Source organism: Arachis hypogaea, chromosome 13 (assembly GCF_003086295.3).
Source record: "Arachis hypogaea cultivar Tifrunner chromosome 13, arahy.Tifrunner.gnm2.J5K5, whole genome shotgun sequence".
Lineage (NCBI taxonomy): Eukaryota > Viridiplantae > Streptophyta > Magnoliopsida > Fabales > Fabaceae > Arachis > Arachis hypogaea.
The window spans coordinates 61,001,422-61,007,421 of record NC_092048.1 but is presented as its reverse complement, the minus strand read 5'-3'; the positions used below and the strand labels follow the sequence as shown (position 1 = coordinate 61,007,421).

The window sequence follows — 6,000 nt, the reverse complement described above, 5'->3', positions numbered from 1 at the left end:
GACATTGGTGCCAGCACCTCTTTGTGTGACTAAATGTTTTGTATTGAGGTTGCTCTTGATAATGGACTTTTGGTTGATAATCCCGGGTTAGTTAACCAAGTTACAAGTGTTGAAACCCTCCTCAGAACCTATTCATCCAAGCATATCCTTAATACATAACACCACAGGCATTTGTCTCAGAAGTTCAAACATTGGTGCCTAGCTTATTTTCTCAATTTTTTTTGCTTTTTGGTTGCCTTTTTCCGTGGCTTTTTCTTTTCCTTTTTCTTTCTTTTTCATGGCCAAAGACATTTTTCATCAGATCCATAGACAATTTTTACTTCTACATAAAAATGATAATTCTACACTCTAATTTTAGTGATGTGATAAACAATCAAGCATGCATACCACACTTAATTCTACTTGATTTGTCACTAATTTAGCCAAGTTACTTTGTTCAAGCTTTTCTTTTATTTTTGGAAACAGAACAAGCATGGCAGGCACTTGTTTAAGAAGGTGAAGTTATATCCAAACATCTAAGCATTCACTTTATTCAAAGCAATTAACAAAAAAAACTACACATTCCAGAAAGAGTCAACATTTACAGTTTAAACCAGAACACGCATGCTTTTGTTTAACCTTTTTAAAGAATTATCAAGGAATAATACTACCTTGTGAAATTCCTTGTTTTCTCTTTGTTGTCAGGAAACACTTTGATTTCTCCTTCTTCTTCCTAAATGTTGCTTCATGCTTTAAGGTTCTTGTTTCCTTTCCTGCAAAGAGTAATGAAGTTGCTTGCTCCTCAAGCACTTAAGTGGTTAGCTCAACTATGTGTGGGTAAGTATCGGATTCTTAAGTTGGTGTGTGAACACCAAACTTAGTCTCCCACTTACTTCTCTGTGTTCTTTGAATCCTTGAGTTATCTTGGAATGATGTTGCTACTAAGGGTTTTAAGCATTTCTGTGACTGCTTAGAATAGTTGTTCCTTTCACATAATTCAAAGGTTGTTGTGTTCAGTTGATCTTTATGGTGGAACACCAAACTTAGAGTCACACATTCCCCTTTGACTTATGGATCCATGAATTCATTGTTTGGTGTGAAACACCAAACTTAATTCTTTGCAATGCACAGAACTACTTTACCCCTTTTATTGAAACAAATAAAGAAACAGCAAAAAGGTATTACCTCAGGTTGGGTTGCCTCCCAACAAGCGCTTGTTTAACGTCATTAGCTTGACGGTTTTCCCTTGTTAGGGTGGATTGTAGTGCTTGACGTCCTCTCCTCTCACTATGAAAACGTCCCTCTTGATTCATTCATGACCTCTAAATGTTCCATAGAAAGAACTTTCTTGATTGTGAACACTTGAGGGAGCTGGGAAGGAATGGTCTTGAGGCCAGGTGGGATTGGCAGATAATGACTTGAGATCACTTTATCTCCCGGAGAAAAACCTTCAGTGGGAATTTTCTTGTATCTCCATCCTCTTGGCAATCTCCCTATCACTCTTCCCTTTCTCTTGAGGATTTCTTCATGACCTTTATGTCAGGAGGATCCTTCTGATCTGTTTCCACTGATTCTTGTGGCTCTAACTCTTGCAACTCTTGTTTTCCTTCCAATGACTGTTTTAGAGTCTCAGCTGCTGGATTACTTTCCTCCAAACACGGATGGCTACTATCATCTTTAGGCTTTTCAGATTCTGGTTCAGGCTCAGATGCAGGTTTGAAGACTTTGAAAATGAGCTGTTCATCATGTATTCTCAGAATTAGTTCTCCTTGTTCTACATCTATGAGCGCTCTAGTAGTGGCTAGAAATGGTCTGCCCAGAATGATAGGGTGTAAATAGCTTTCCTCCATGTCCACAATGACAAGTCTGTGGGGAAATAATAATCTCCTACTTTCACCAGCACATTTTCAACTACCCCTTCAGCTTGCTTCTGAGTTTTGTCAGCCAGTTGTATGATTACATCAGTGGATCTCACCTCGTTCAGTTGTAGCCTCTTCATAAAAGTTAGAGGCATCACATTTATGCTAGCTCCTAGATCACAGAATCCTCTGTCAATTTTTGTTTCCCCTATGATGCAAGGGATATGAAAACTTCCTGGGTCCGTTTTCTTAGAGAGTGTGTCCTTCTTGATGAGAGCACTGCATTCTTTGTTCATTGTTACCGTTTGTCCTCCCTTCAAAACTCTTTTCTTGCTTAACAATTCCTTTAAATACTTGATGTGTGTGGGCATTTGATGAAGAATCTCAAGAAAGGGAATATTGACATGCAGAGAATTAAATGTCTCTAGAAACCTTGAATAGGTTTTCCTTTTTTCACCTCCTCCTAACCTCTCAGGAAATGGTGCTTTTGGTTGGTATACTTCCATCATGCCTTTTGCAGATCCTTGGCTTGCTCAGTTCCACTTTCCTGCTTAACTTCTTCCACATCTTCTTTCAAGATTTCTGGTTCCTGCTGTGAGGACCTGATTCCTTCTTCTTCTGAGACTTCCTTCAATATGGTGATGGCCTTGCACTCTTCCCATCTTACTCTCTTTTGTTCCCCCTTAGGATTCTTTTCTGTGTCACTAGGGAACACTGCAGTTGATTTGGGTGCCTGTTGAGATAGCTCTCCTACTTGAGATTCCAACCTTTTGAGTTTTTCACCATGGTTTCTTAAGGTAGTTCTCACATCATCCCTGAAGCTCTTCAATTCAATTATGTCTTGGCTCATGGTTGCCATCATTCCTTCCATCCGGTTTAATTGATCTTGAAATTGTTGGTTCGGATTAGGTTGGGTATGTTGATTATTTTGGCCATGATATGATGATTGGGGGTAAGTGTTTTGTGTGGCTTGGTATGATCTTTGGTTGGAGTTTTGGTATGTGGAATTGTTTTGTTGGTTGTGGTTGTAAGGTTTGTGGTTTTGTGGTTGGGTTTGTTGGTTTCCCCACCCAAAGTTTGGGTGGTTTCTCCAGCCTGGGTTGTAAGTGTTGGAGTGTGGATCATATGATTGCCTTTGTTGGTTTCCCACATAGTTACCTCATCCCAATCACCTCCTTCAATGCCTACTTCCTCTTGATCTTGTGTGTGTATTGCAGCCACTTGCTTTGTTTCTAATTGCCTGGTAAGCTCTGCTAGTTGCTTGGCAACACCTTGTTTGGGCTAGAATTGTATCAACTGGTTCAGCTCCATGACTCCCTTAGGTTGTGCCTTTCTGATGCATAGTAGTATCATTCTCAGCCACTGTCTGATCACTTCAATGGCTTCTTCCACGGTCTTTTTCTTGTTCAATGAACTCCTGATGAATGGTCTACAGCCTTCCTTGATTCATAAGAGAGCCCATCATAGAAGATGTGCAATTGCACCCAATCATGGAACATGTTTGGTGGGCATTTCCTTGTCAAGTCCTTGAATCTCTCCCATGCCTCGTAGAGAGTTTCACCATCTTGTTGTCTAAAAGTCTGGACCTCAGATCGAAGCCTATTGACCTTTTGTGGAGGGTAGAAACGTGCCAGAAACTTGCCTTCCACCTCATCCCATGTGGTTAGACTCCCCCTTGGGAATGATTCCAGCCACTTAGCTGCCTTGTCCCTAAGTGAAAATGGGAACAAGAGCAGTTTATAGGCATCTTCCTGGACTCCATTGGACTTCACAGTGTCACAAATTCTCAGGAATTTTGTGAGATGTTGGTTTGGGTCTTCATTAGCACTTCCTCCAAAGGAACAATGATTTTCCACCAATGATATTAGCTGTGGCTTGAGCTCAAAATTGTTGGCCTGAATGGGTGGTTTCTGGATGCTACTACCACAATTCCCAGAGGTTGGGTTTATGTATGAACTAAGAACCCTCCTCTCAGGAATGGCATTGTTTCCATCAGCTCTCTCATGGTTGTGAACTTCTCTATCCATGTTGAGATCTAGAGCTTCCTCAAAATTGTCCTCAGATTCTCCTTCAGATTCCTCTTCTCCCACTACTCTCTTCCCTCTTGCTTCCCTTCTAAGTCTATGAAGGGTCCTTTCCGGTTCGGTATATGGAGGAGTTGATGTCTCTCCTCTCCTACCTGTCATACAAGAACACAGCTCAAACACAAACAGGTAAAATACTCTTGGTTAATGGAAGAGTATGGTCAGCTCAATTGAGGAATTAATTCAAACAGTTAGTGAGTCAGTGAGTTAGTTGCATGAATTTAAAGGCATAAAGAAGGAAAGCATGTAACCAAGTGCAGAAATTAAAATTCAACAAGTATTTAGAACAGAATTAACAAAGCAAGAGAAAATTGCTCAATCTAGTTAGCTTCCAATTTGAGAATTGTCAATCGAAAACCAATCCCCGGCAACGGCGCCATAAACTTGATGCGCATAAACGTGTTATGCTACGATTTAGGAAATTGCACGATCGGCAAATTCCTTCCGGCAAGTGCACCGGTTATCGTCGTCAAGTAAAAACTCACAATAGAGTGAGGTCGAATCCCACAAGGATTGGTTGAGTGAGCAATTCGGATTAGAAGTGTGTTCTAGTTGAGCGGAATCAAGATTTGAGATGAGAATTGCGGAATGTAAAATTGGCGGGAAAAGTAAATGACAAGAAATTAAATGGCTGAATCTTAAATTGCATGAATTAAAGAGCAGAATGTAAATTGCTGAAATTAAAAGGGAATGGGGATGATTGCAAGAATTGAATTGCAGAATGTAAAGAGAAAGTGGAAATCAGAAATGGGGAATTCATTGGGTTTAGGAGATATTGAAATCTCCGAATCAAAACATGTAAATCTCTTCCTCAACCAATGCATTCATTGAATTTTGCTTGGCAATCTTATATGATTGGATCCCAATTCCTTGGCTCACCAATGCTCTCTAAAAACAAACAAATTCCCAATCCCTTGGTTTAAATGTTCATAAGAAGAGATGATGCTTGATCACTGATTATACCACACAATTTCATGAACCACAATTTGGTAGGATTACATGTCACAATATCCATCCAAACCCCAATCCAATCCACTGTGAGAAAGCTTCTCTAGCATGAATCCTCCATTCCTTTCCCAAGGCTCCGAAGGATTCCAAGTATGAGTAGTCTCTTTCCCAAGACAACTACTCAATGGAATTAGATCGAGAAGCTTTCTAACAAAATTCAAGAGAAAAGATTGAAGAAGAAGATAAACTATTATTGATTCATTGAATTACAATAGAGCTCCCTAACCCAATGAAAGGGGGTTTAGTGAATCATAGCTCTGAATTCAATTACAAAGAAAAAGAAACTAGCTAAAAGTGAAAGTAAAAGTCCCCTTTCTAACTTAACTTCTATCCTATTTATACACTTTCTATATTGAGCTTCAGTTGTGCTTCTTGGGCTTTGAGGCCTCTCCTTGCTTTCCTTTTGTCTTGGGTTTATGATCCATAATCTTGATGAGGTTGTTGATCCAAATCCTGTAACATTTATTGAGCCAACTTAGTGATAATCAAATAATGGCACATGACTCAATAAATGAGATTTCAAACTCATCAATCCCTCAGGCCCAATCCCATAAACCATGATATTCAATTGGGTTTCATACCAAAGTAAGTTTAAGTTAATAATTGTGCTCAAAGACTAACTTAAATCACAATATTTTTGGCCCAGAAACCTTTTTTCAAGAGTGGCGTTTAAGTTGTAGTTTAAGCTTAAACTGCAACTTAAACGCCAGACACTTCCAGTGATGCCATTTGTAGAAGCACGTTAAGCTTCAGTTAAGGTTAAACTGAAGCTTAAACGTGGAAATGGAAGAAGGTAGCCCTGGAGGGTCATGTAGTCGAACACGTTTAAGCTTCAGTTTAAGGTTAAACTGAAGCTTAAACGTGGAGATAGGAAGGGCAGCCCTGGAGGTCGAACACGTTTAACCTCCAGTTTGAGGTCAAACTGGAGGTTAAACGTGGAAAAGGGTGGAGGCATACTGGAGGTCGAACACGTTTAACCTCCAGTTTGAGGTCAAACTGGAGGTTAAACGTGGAAGCTTGGATTGGTGGCCCTGGAGGTGTCGAACACGTTTAATCTCCAGTTTGGGGTC

General features: G+C 40.0%; 1 non-coding gene across 1 annotated transcript; it reads left to right on the top strand.

Annotated features, from left to right (window-relative positions):
* The first annotated feature begins 3,335 nt into the window (after positions 1-3,335).
* Positions 3,336-3,439, top strand: LOC112739773 (small nucleolar RNA R71). The gene has a single exon (XR_003170712.1). It is a non-coding gene; the product is annotated as a small nucleolar RNA R71 (small nucleolar RNA).
* The last annotated feature ends 2,561 nt before the right edge of the window (positions 3,440-6,000 follow it).